This window comes from Solea senegalensis, linkage group LG4 (assembly GCF_019176455.1).
Source record: "Solea senegalensis isolate Sse05_10M linkage group LG4, IFAPA_SoseM_1, whole genome shotgun sequence".
Taxonomy (NCBI): domain Eukaryota; kingdom Metazoa; phylum Chordata; class Actinopteri; order Pleuronectiformes; family Soleidae; genus Solea; species Solea senegalensis.
The window spans coordinates 16,363,816-16,376,661 of record NC_058024.1 but is presented as its reverse complement, the minus strand read 5'-3'; the positions used below and the strand labels follow the sequence as shown (position 1 = coordinate 16,376,661).

General features: G+C 40.4%; 2 long non-coding RNA genes across 4 annotated transcripts; both read left to right on the top strand.

The window, feature by feature from the left end:
- The first annotated feature begins 650 nt into the window (after positions 1-650).
- LOC122768600 lies at positions 651-1,644 on the top strand. Its single transcript, XR_006360330.1, has 2 exons — positions 651-681; positions 770-1,644. It is a non-coding gene; the product is annotated as an uncharacterized LOC122768600 (long non-coding RNA).
- Positions 1,645-3,556: 1,912 nt separating this feature from the next.
- On the top strand, positions 3,557-11,937 carry LOC122768650. Of its 3 annotated transcripts, none has more exons than XR_006360340.1 (4): positions 3,557-4,120; positions 4,227-4,476; positions 4,911-4,975; positions 10,201-11,937. It is a non-coding gene; the product is annotated as an uncharacterized LOC122768650 (long non-coding RNA). The 3 variants fall into 3 exon arrangements; XR_006360339.1 differs by having other exon boundaries at positions 3,572-4,476; positions 10,201-10,255; positions 10,329-11,937; XR_006360338.1 differs by having other exon boundaries at positions 3,572-4,476.
- Positions 11,938-12,846: the final 909 nt, after the last annotated feature.

The following is a 12,846-nucleotide window of genomic DNA, read 5'->3' as shown; positions in this document are numbered from 1 at the left end:
TACAGTGACATAACACATTCAGATTTTTTAGGTCATTTCTGATTGTATCTCCTTTAGTGTTATTGTGCAACAGTGGCTAAATGTTAAAACAAATAATTTTAAACAATTTGAAGCTCAAACTAAGTTTATTCATTTTTGTTTGTGAAACAAGTGTTTCTGAAAGACTTAATTTTATTATGTAAGTGCAATTACAAAAATACAAGCACTAATGTCCTGATTAAGATGAGCGTTTTGAAGTTTGAATTAAGTTTTTGTGTATTGTGAAACCAGTAGTTGCAAATGTTTAATTTTCCTTATCTTTTTTATTAGGTTTCTTTGCCGCATATGAAGTAGGTGTGAGTGCTGGAGCAGCAATATTTCCAAGGAACCTGTATGCACAATTGCAGTACAACAGGCAATGTGTGTGTGTCTCTCTCTCTCTCTCTTCCTTTGAACTATCTTGAAAATTAAGATAAAAAAACTGATGTAAGGGTAATGACCAAATGGAGTTCATTGACCTGTTTGACTTTGTGCGCAACAGTGTGAGTGTGAAGCATCTGTGAGACTCGACAAAGACACAATAGTGAAAACATACAGTCGAGCAGTGTGATTTCCACAGTCAACCACCAGATGCTGCTGTGCCCCAAGAGACAAAACACATCTACAAGGAAGAAGCTCTGAGGCACCAGGGGGCACATGGAGGTACAGTAATTTCACTCATGCATATTTTCAAATCAACCGACCATTTCCCTTTAGCTGCAGTGTTTAAATTATTTTAATTATCCACCAGAATGGTAGCTTTCCGTCTCAGTCCTGGCTGGACTTGACAAGACACGACAAGACACGATCAAGAAGGAAAGTCTTTGTCTCTCTCTTTTCAACAGTTCTGCTCACACTGCCCTGACGGCTGAAAAGGGCTTCAGAGACCCCAATGGTCTTACTGGCATTTCTGAAAATGACAGCAACATGGCAGTTGGCCTCAGGAAGGCCAGCGACCTCGAGGGAGCAGCAGAGAAGCCATCAAGATAAAGAGACTTTAGACTGTAAAACCAGCTCTTACTATACCAACAACTGGAACAACAAGCCTGAATGAAATGAAAACACATTCATCAAAGTTACGGTGAAACAGGGACTATTCAACACAGTTGTGCAAACACAAAGCCAGGAAGAATTATGTTGGACACATAAAGGTATAGCTTCCAGTGGCAGTGACCTGTGTTTGAGGAGGGGCACTGAAGACGATATTTTAGTTCACTTGTGGGTTTAGTGCTGAAACAGCACGTCAGTGCGGATGTGAACTCTGTGGTGCTGTACAGCCGGGTGAATCATCAACTCAGAGAGGGCTCATATCTCAGGAAGACAAACAATGAAGACGAAACAGGAAAATCTGCGTTAATCTATTCCCAAAGGAGGAATTGTTCAAGGAATGTGGAGGGATAGAAAGAGAGACAATGCCAGGAGGTCTCGTCCATTCATTATAAATGGAAAGAAGCTATTCAGGAACGAAAATAGCCTCTCGGGTTGAAGATGAAAATAAACTCACAATCTCAACACTGATCCAAAAAAGTTGAACAAGGCTGTCGCCTGTACCATGTGCCAAAACTGAAATTTTGACATAGCGTGTAATGTAAAAGGTCTAATAAATATTTACTGTTAATCAAGAAAGAAGGGAGCATAGAAGTGGCTGCTTTGGCTGTGACCTCGAAGAGAAAGAGGTGGTAGTGGGGAGAAATCCTCCAAGTAGAAGACCACATTTCAAGATCAAACATCAGAAGATTTGTTGTGGCACTATGCCGACTTTCTTACAAGCATGGGAGCCGCTGGTGCCAATCCCAGCTGACATAGGGCAAATGGCAGGGTACACACAACACAAGTCATCAGTCCATCAACGGCCCACATAAAGACAAAAAACAACCATTCATACGCACACCTACAGTCAATTTAGTGTCCAATTTGCCTAATTCCCAAATTTGCATGTTTTTGGACTTTGGGACGAAACCGGAGAACCCGGGGAAAACCCCCACACACGGAGTGACTCCATGGAGAAAGGCCCTTGCTCCAATGGGGTCTGAAAATGTACCGCGGTTGAACCAAAGCCTGTGTAAAAATGGTGACTGCGATCCTTTGTCGAAAATACATCTTTAATAGAGTTTCTCTGTAAAGTTACAAGCTATGGTAATCTAGACTCTCTGTCCCAGAAAACCCTGTTGCTCCTTTATGCTCTATTGTGACGCTATTTTTATATTTAAGCATTTGAAAAGAAAATTGCAGAAACAAATGTCCGACTAAACACACATAGCCTACACATTTCAAATGCACATTGTTATAAACAGTTTAACAGCAAATAGCGTTACTTTTTCTTTCTTTCGATGGTACTCAAAGATACTCTCACAGTTCGTAAACCACACACAGGAAGAAATATGGTCAAAACATTCACAGTAAAATTAGCCTGCATCTGAAATAAAACCACACATTTGCAGTAAATATTGCGCCACCCTGATGTTATCATGTCATTTATAGCATTATTGCACTTTCTGGTGATTGGTCAAAGCCTCCTGTGACAGTTGTAAGGCTGTAAATGGAGCCTAGAGTTTGTGCAGAAGTGCAAAAAATCCCTTCTGTACCTTTAAGTCAACTCCCACCCTGATATCCCAATAGAAACCTCAGTTACTGATGCCTAGTGGACAATCACAACAAAACAATTCAGAAACTGCATCGGTTCTGATTATGCTACACCATGTACACACCAGCTCAGTCAAACACTGGCAGCTACCTGCACGAACAACACGTAGCTGCTTACTGTAAATTCCAAAGACATGCGTTGACACTGCCTTAAAAGTATCTGAGAAGCAGAAGCCTCATCACTTTTACAGCATGCAGTTTGTGTTCCTGATAGTCGTGTTAAGGGTAAGTGTGTTTCTGGGGCACAGATAGGAGTCAATTATGACTTCAGTCTATAAAAAACTGTCATGAATGCAAAGCAGATACGGCAAACTTATATGGAAGTATGACGGTAAAACGATACTTATAGTGCTCCGTTAAACACTTTAGACTACAGAAGTGTGAACATACTGAACTTTCTTCCACTACCTGCACTGCTGTTCAAAACGTATTAAAGTTTAACTTTGCACTGAAAGGAAGAATGTTAAGACAAGAGTCCCGAGGAAACCCGGAGCAGAAATAAAGGCAAAGCAGCCGGAAACCTTGTGAGTTGTAACACAAGCTGCGCTGAGCCCCGTGAGAGCTCGACACACATTTGAAATGGAGGACATAGTATTCAGGAAACAGTGTTGTAGCTTGCATTTCCTATTCTCTGTGTATCTGTGGTGAAGACCAGTTACCCCAGGGCGATCCAGAACACTGGGAATCACTAGCAGATGAACAGATGTCTAAATGACTGAGCTGGCACTAGGTTGGCATCTGCCCTGTGTCCCTAAGAGAGAGAGAGAGAGAGAGAAAGAAAGAGGGAGAGGGTGGTGGAAGGGAGTGCAAAGATCCAACACTCCCTAAGCAGACTTGTCCCCACCATTTTTCTAACAGGCAGTGCTCTTTTGAAACGGTGCCAGTGGAGGCTGGCCCAAGTCCTTGCAGCTGAAACTTTTACAAGCTTGCTGTTTGCGAGCAGGAAGAGAGCGACACAAAGTGAGATTTGTACAGGGAGTTTGCGGCTCTTCTCCTCTCTTCTTCTCCTCTCCTCTCTTCTCCTCTCCTCTCCTCTCGCCTGAAATGTCACCACTTTGATTCACGTCTAACATTTTTGTTCATGTATAACTTTCAGCGTTCTTCAAGACTATAAACGCCATGCTTTGGAAAGAGGACGTCATGAGGACAGAAATCAAATGAAGTATATGTAAGGATATAATTGCTCTAAAGAAAAAAGAAAAAGAGAGAGTCAGTGACATCACACAAGAAGCTGTCTCGGATATTGCCTGAGGAAAGATACTGATGAGTGTCCATGGCACTCGGTGACACACTCACTCTGTCCTCTTTTCAGGACTTGTACACTGGATTAAGTGCAGTGCTTTTCATTTCTTGGTGACGACCCACACTAAACATTATTTTTGGAGAGGGACCTTTCTTCCTGCCTTTATTCGTGCTTCATCCCTTCATGACACCCTCTGTGACTTCAGGATATACTGTGGTAAACATCCATGACCACAAGTCTGTCATGTTGACTGCAAACACTACGGCACTCAAATTTAATTACAAACTTGGTGGACACTGTTTTCTTCTCTGCGCTGTCACAGATCTGAATAAAAAAAAGCAGGCAGGTGCAGAACAACCAAAGACGTCCTGAATGACTACCGAAAATGGGAACTGTGAAGCATGTAGTACCTGGGAATGATGCCAACTGCTGACAAAAGGCTTTACTGCATGGCTCTGAGAGGAGCATTAAACTCATTTGCTCTGAGATGCTAAAGGAACATCTGGCACTGAATTGTTTGGCAAACTGTAGTTAAATCTATCAAACCTGTCGGCTTTGTTACAAGACAGCATGTAAGTACTCACTGCTGATTCTTTTACCTGAGCTTATTTACCGCACTCTGCCTCTCTCTTCCCAGCTTCTAATCCTATACTACCAAGTAAATGTCTTTTTGATGGCACACACACATCTACAGTTCATGTGATTCTTCCACCTTTATCTGTTCGGGAATACTCGATCAACTCAGCCTACATATTTCATTTCATTTTATGATTTCTTTTATCCCGTTTCGCTTTTTCCTCGCTGTCTCTCCTTTTTGGCAGAGGGGCAGAAGTAGGCAGGGAGAGAGGAGGGCATGGTCAAAAAACTGCTCTCAATCCCCAGCCCCCTGTTCAAGTGGGGTTCCTTGCTGGTATCATACTCAGCCTTTCCCTCGTTTTGCAAGCAAAGGAGAGGGATGTGGAAATGCTTTCTTGTCCATGTTCTAACCCGTTCTTTTTTTTAATAGCCACCATGACCTTCTTTGTGGGTGAACAGTAGCCAGACCTACGTATGCAAAAAAGTCACCTCCAGGTATTTCAGATTTTTGATTTCTGCTTCTGTTTGGGCCTTGATACGTGTCTTTGTACTTCGTCTCTGTTACACTTTTCTTACGGTCATCGTCCACACTGTACACGTGTCTGCTTTGCTTGAACTGATCATAACGCCTTAAAATCGGCAACGTTTTTGCTCGCCTCGTGGGCTAAATACATTACGAGATAATAACATATCATTTGTAAATAATGAGCAGTCTGTTTATTATAGCCATATTTGATAGAACACATGCCGTGGGTCATAATAAGCTTTAGTGGTGTGTGTTACTCCCTCTTAAGTACAGAACTGCAGTAAAAAGCAACGTTTAGGTACAAAGACATTTCAGGGCCTAAAGACACTGCAAAGCCAGTGACCAAAAAGGTTTCATCCCTTCATAAAAGACATCGTTATTATAACAAATTATTATAATAAAGACTCAAATCGGGTCATCGCTTAAGGCATTTATATGTTGTTTTCGTGCGAAATCTGCAACCAGGGGCGATAGAAAATTCTCCTAAGCTGTAGCGTGGCCACTGTTCACCATTTTACCACAAAAGAAAAAAAAGAAAAAGTATATCACAAATGAGGAAGAAGGATCATGACCAATATGTGGTTTATATACCGTGTGGTCACATCGCCGGATTAGTGAATCCTTCTTGATGCTGCTGTTTGATAGATTTGATCAAAAACCAGTATGAACCAGATCCCTGACTTACAAGCATTGTTCTATACATGAAGGGGCTTGCATTGCAAGATTGCAAGGTCTCAGTTTCGGATCGAGTCTCACCAGTTCATTTGAGGTTTCGTAGCCACAAGAAACATGGACACTATAAAAACAGTGATATTACATTTACTTAGACATATCGAAACAGGCCAATCTCTTATATATATATATATATATATATATACATATATATATATTTTTTTTTTTTACAAAGTACACATGTTTATGTGGTTGTGCAGTTATTTGTGGTTCTATTTGCCTTTAGTCAATTAAGCTTGGTAAGTTTGTGTTTCGAGTGTGTGATATCGACATGTTGAGGCTTACTGTACACAGAGAGAGAGAGAGAGAATGAAGAAAAAAGGCAGAGGGACTGAGGGGAAGGGCAGGCTAAAAAATGAACTTACTTCCTCCTCCCCCAAAGTTCTCCTCAGATGAACTCGCTATGCTGCTTGATGACATGTTGTTTGGAAAGCCATATCCTCTGCTATTTGCGTTACTCTCCTCCCCATGGTTAGAGTCACTCTGTGGTTACCAGGATCAAAGTCTCTTCCTTCTGCTTGTTTCTTTTATCAGGTCACACTGTATACACACACATTTGACTCTTCCTGTTTCCAATAGAATATCTTTACTGTAAAAGCAAAGCAAGGAACCTGGATGTAATCCTACCTACTGTAGCATCTACTGTATAAGAATTAATAAGAATAATAAGAGATAAAATAAAAGTAAAAACACAAATACATTTTTATAGTCATTGTGAGAACACCTTGACGCCCCAGATGTTTCAACAGTGTCTTCGGATTTATCTGTATGTGGAATATCAGGCAATGTGAGAGGACAGAGCCACATATTAGACAACCCTTTACTAAGTAAGCCGTATCCTCTGATCAAACTTATGTCAAAGCAACAACATAGTGCAATTTGTTATTGCAAAATAACAAAATTAATGCAAAATAAAAGTTAAGTTATTTAGTGTTGGATTCCGACCTCGATATGGTATAAATAATCATTAAACAAAGTGGAATCTATTGCCTGTGTGGTTACCATCGCTCCATCTTTTATGCTTGCTTAGAGCGTGTTTTTTGGCAGCTGTCCACCTACAACACCTGTAGGGTTCTTTGGGTTTTAAAATGCTGTCCTATTTGTTTCTCCCTGAATGTTTTGGTGTCCCAGGGCACAACAGTGATCCGCCAGCTTCACTCAAGTTGCCCGACATAGTGCCTGGCATATGTCCTGCAGGTTATACATGTCTATCGATCTAGATATGTACTAGATATGTGGGTCTGGATCCCCACAAAGAGCTGTAAGATTAGGGGGTCACAAGGTCATTACTTGGGATCAGTATTTATCCCTAGTTTGGGCTAAAACTGCTTATCAATACTTAAAAAGAAAAAAAATTGTTTTAGAATAAAAACAAGAAACATTAAAAAAAAAAATAAAAAAAAGAAAGAAAGGAAGCTTCAATCAGAAACACAGCAAATACGAAATAAGGAACTTAAAACAACTGAAGAAAAGACTCAGTAGGGGCTAAAAAAAAAACTGAAAACCAGTCAAGAAAATAATCCTCTGATTTTTCATGACAGTTTCAAAGTTTGAGTGACAGCAGAGTTCACAGCAACACCGTCTGTAAACACTAAAACACAAGGTAAAGATTTTAGACTGCTCAGTTATTTGATGCTTCACTGAAATGACAAATAATGTGAAACCTCTGCTCCTAAATAAATCTCAGATGGATGTCAGAATTGTTACTACCATCGAACGATGAATGGCAGACCGAGTTGGCGTGCCAGATGGACGTGAACTGACTGAGTTTATTAAGCAGCATCACAAATGATAGCACTCAGATAAAACCACAAAACATAACCACCATTCTAACGTACAAACAACGTCTGCTTGTACAAAACAAAGGATTTCTTTGATTTCTAGATTTGTGAACACAGTTCACATAGCACAAACAGCACATTACCTTCCTGTGCTGGCGTCATACTCCCGACTTACATTGCATCATTTCACTGCTTTGCCGCTTCTGCTCTCCTCCCCCCTCAGCTGTGGCTTCAGCCATGTTGCATCTCCGACATCGCCCCCTTTTTTGTCTCACTGAAATTCAGCTTGGCACGCACACAATGCTCATTTCTTGGCACCAAATGTTGGAGACAAACCACATAAGAGAACTACCATTAGTCTCTTCTCTCACAATCGTCCCTCAAATTCCACTGATCATCATGGATCATCGCCAACTTGTAATGGTATTTTTTTTTGGTGCCTTCATCTGCTAAATTCCCAGTTTGTCTGAGAGAATTGCCCTGGGCATTTCTGTCTGCACTGACAGTAAACAAACAGTGTCAGTGATGCGTTCACTGGCATTTTATTTGTTTCAGTAGCAGTCATGGATTCATATCACTTCTCCTTTGTGATACTCTTTAAAAGAGCAGCCATTTTCCTATCATTAGCAGCATTGGGGTTTCCTATGAAAGTTATACCATTCGTTATAACTAATTTAGCTACTGCAAATTGGTCTTAATGGATGTGTTAATTAGTGTTCATATGAAACATTGTTGTCTTAAAAAGAACGATGCACAAATATATTAACAGAAAAGTTGGAGACAATAAAGGTATAAGTTGCCAGTCACATCATTAGAGTAGATATGTGCTGTTGTCTGGTGGCTAAACTGACCAGAGATTAAAAGACACTAACATTTAGATTGTTTCACAGAACCGTATTCGATTTTACCAGTTCATACTTTATATATTAGCTGTGAAAGAAATGATAAAAGTTTTCTTATAATGATCACTGTATAAGTTAATGAGAAAGTCACAAAATGAACGCTTCATGTTTGATAATGTTACAGAAAGTGCTGTATGAATTGAATCCTCTCTAAACATTTGGTGGAACTCGACCCCAGCCTCCCACCAAGCAAAAAAAGAAAATCTTGCTAGCATAATCCTGCTAACAAACAGACAGCTAATACAAACATAACATAAACATTTGTTTACTTGTATTGTATTGTACTTCGGTTTGTGTCTAGTTCAGGAAAATTGTATGAGACGTTTATTTTACGTAGCGGCGCGTTAGTTAGAAGAGTTCGATACATTTACAGTCAAAATGATTCAACATCTCAATTAATGCCTCCCATTTTCTGATGCCCATGTGCCTTTTCATTCCGCCCCAGTGAGGACGGCCTGGCACTGCGGCCACACAGTCTGCCAAAACATTTCAATCACTGTCAGTATAATTAGACCAAAGAGGAATTCAGAATGTTAATGAACTGCCCAGCCGCTTTTCAACCATCACGGTTCACATGCTAATTTATGCAAAGTGTCCGAGCCTTCTTACGGGACGTCTATCGTCATCTACCATAACAGTGTCTGGGCTCAGTCAGCTCAGCCGGAGTATGGCACTGTCGGGGCCAGACAGTTCTGCCCAGCTTGTGTCCCAGACTCCAGCTGGCACAGTAAATAGACATTGACATGAAGTGCCTTTCACGCTGAGCAAAAAGGACAATTCTCTGAAGTCAACTCTTCAGCCTCTCTAGAATATCCGAAACCAAAAACCAACAGCAGGATTTCTTAGCAGCAGCAATCAGCTCTGTGAAAACATTTATAAAACAACAAATTCCTTTAAGTCACTTTTGCACCATTATTTGGAGAACATAAACTGTATATAGATCTGAAGGTGAAGTTAGACGTGTTAAAAAGTTGCACCGCAGATGTGGAGTATGGGTTCGAACCCTAAAATGGACAAAGTACTGCCATGTGCCTTTTTCTTCCCTGAGCTTTGCATTTGTTGCTAATAAAGGAACAGAAGGAGAGGACGTCTTTAAACTGAGCAACTGAGCTGTTTTGTTCTGCATGTCAGGAAGTAGGCACTAATTCTTGGCACAGCTGCCGTTCATTATGTGCCAACTTGCCATCTGAATACAAGTGATCTTCCCACCAATCGTCACATTTTCTGATTGTTAAGTGTATCATGACTTACAGTAAAAAGGGCACATAATTAAGAAAGATGTATTTCTTTTGTACATGTCCAAATACATTCAGACTGCCCAATGGAATTGGTCAGATGCCATATATCACTATAAAAGGCTTATGTTAAGCTACAAAGCCTTTATTTTACACATGATGTGGTACAAGGAGCAAGTTGTTTTCATAGATTCACTTCCCGTCTCGTCTGTTGCTGCAGGAGTTGTCATGATGAGACACACTGTAGTCGGGCTCCACCTGGTGAAGGACTGTGTAGCGTTTGACCCGGTGGTCACTCATGTAGTGTGAGCTCACAGCGACCGCAAAAGACTCCTGATCACAAGACGGCATGTCATGTGGTGGAGGATGCACCGTGATCCGACGACTGAGAATCATGCGGTGTCAACCTGATGCCTTTACCAGACTACCTCATTCCTCATGGAGGAATCTCCGTTGGAATAATGTGGTTAAAAGACATGTATACATGTGTTATAAACATTGCATCAACATCTCAAAACTAACTTGTTTCCTCTTTGCCTCACAGTTTGACTGACATGTTCCCACTGTGACCTGCAAAAGCATCTGTCCTTAAAGCTGAGGTAGTAGATTGAATAGTTGTGGGGTTTGTGTCCTCCCTCTGAGATAACTATGCAATCTACTGTCTTTCCTAAGGAGACAGGACTATCTGCTGTGATGCCAAAAGTCTGTGTGCCTCTACAAAGCTCCATGGATGAAGGGACTCACTGACAATGGTGGAACTGATGCCTTCTATCAACGTGCTTTGCAGTGTTTTTAAGGATGCTGTGCTTGAAGTTGAGCCTAGCAAGGTGAGGTAGTAGGTTGTATAGTTTGTGGGATGGAGTGAATCCTACTCAGGCGATAACTATACAGTCTATTACCTTCCTTGAGAGGTACAATGAGTGCTTGGGACTTAACCATCTCAGCCAACACAGAAGAGCCCCCCAAATGCCACCTTGTGGCCAAAGCTTATCATTACCCTGAAAACCACAGTAAAACCAACTCACAAACATTTGAAATCCATTTATTCAGGATTCAGTTTCAATAAATCAAAGATAATCAATTTGCAGTGCTAAGCTAACAGTAAATGTACTCCTCAGCTGTATAATCACAATGTCAGGATGATTGTCCTACATGCATATTCACTGCATCAAAGTATAATGATTTGTTTTAAATGTAATAAAAATATCACATGCTGCCACAACACATTCAATGTCAACATTTGAATTTGTTTCACTGCTCTTTATACAATATCAATATGAAAACTATTTGAATTGTAATTCATTTGGTCCTCGTGCTCCTGTGTATTATTGAGTTCCTATTTTTCTGCTCAGGTGACCAAAGTTTAAAAGTTCATGTTATTTCTGAGGTTGTTGTTCTTTGTCGGACTTGATTAACATCCTCGATTTTCTTCTCCACACGCAAAACGCTGTCTTTAGATCTCCTGATAAGCTTTTCTTATCCCATATTTTGAACACATATACCGCTCCATTTACAGCCGAGTAAGCAGGATGCCAACATGAAAAAGCTGACTCGGGGACTTCACTCGGCTCACTAAAGTAAACGATGCAGTTCATTATGTGGAGTGGGAACCAGGAGAGTGCAAACGACGTCGATACTAGAGAAAGAGATGCCGCCAACTGTTTCTTTCCTTATGGGTAGTTTAGAGATCGTTTCTGAAAAATTGTTGCCAGGTTTCTCTCTGATGTTGGGATGGTGCAGAGTAAACCAAGTACGATATGGGGATCACAGCTATAAACCTGCAGTATATCTTGGAGTTGACTGGAATAGGCAATGTTTTGTGCTTGTAGCCCAACATGCAACATGGGAGCAAAGCTGTGCATAACATGCAACAAATGGCTTTGCATCATTGAATGTTAAAAGGAAGCCAGCGTTGCCATTTTTGTTTTTATATCAGTTGATAAAGAATTATTGTGCTAAAAGATTTAAGATTGATTTTGGCAACTGTTGAAGAAACCTTTAGCTGCATGTTTTAAACTTATTTGTGCAACTATTTTGTGATTTAAGTCATCGGATATCTAATTTAAGCTTCTTAAATGTGACCATTTTTGGTTTCATTGCTCCTCTATGACAATTAACTGAATTTATGTAGACAAAATTGGGAAAAACAGTTTTCTGACTTGTTATGGCCTAAACCAACAATCAACACATTAGTGGATGCAGATCAGTAATGTGTGCTGTATCTCACTTTGTACAAACATTATGTAAAAATATTGTATATTAAACTTTTGTTATAAAGCTACTGTTGCAATTATTTGTTGTTGTTTTTGTCGCCCAGTCCTACAATCAACTATTTCAAAATCAAACGCATACCTGAGGGGGATGTACACCAGCAGGTCTACGGTCTACTGAGACTGACGTCAACAGGATGACCACACAGCTGGTGAAGAGACAACCATGAAATGAAGTCCTCACTTGTCCATCCACCGCCACAAGCAATGCATCCGACCATGAAGTCAGCAACAGCCAGAGAGACGATCAAGGAGCCAAAATGACGGCGATGAGCACCTCCAACAGTGTTTACATCACTTCACCCACACTCATTGTACTTTCTAATGCCTGGTTTTTCACGTAGCAAGTCGGAGGCTGATGGTGTCGTGCCAATTATCAATTATCTCACTCTCGTGAAAGATTTGAGGAAGAATAGTACAGTGTATTTGTCTGACATTGTGAGCGGACACAGGGTCACATATATGAAACAGAATGCAGTGACAAAAAAGTTCAATTTCAGTTGGGTGGAACACATTTTAACAACAAATGGTTTATGGATTAATGGATAAGGTGCAAGAATGTTTGGACTTAAGTAATTAGTGACATCAATTTGTCACTACGTTACTTTCTCCCTCTTTGAAACTACGTCTCTGCTGCTGGACAGGATTACGTTTACTTATACTTCTATAACACTGAGCGAGAGGGACCCTTTTTAATTTTTAATGTATTCAATGTAGATTTGTTTTGCTGCTTCTGCTGTTTCACATGTTTGTTTTTCAACATGCATGATTCTAATCTAAATCTAAACTGCTGGGTTTTTTTTCACACCCGTGGTGTCTTGTCTTCATTTGTGGTTGTGGTCATATTTTATCTCTCATCGACTGAGGGAACACAGTTAAAGATGCACAGGGATTTTTCAAATACCTTCATTTGCATTAGA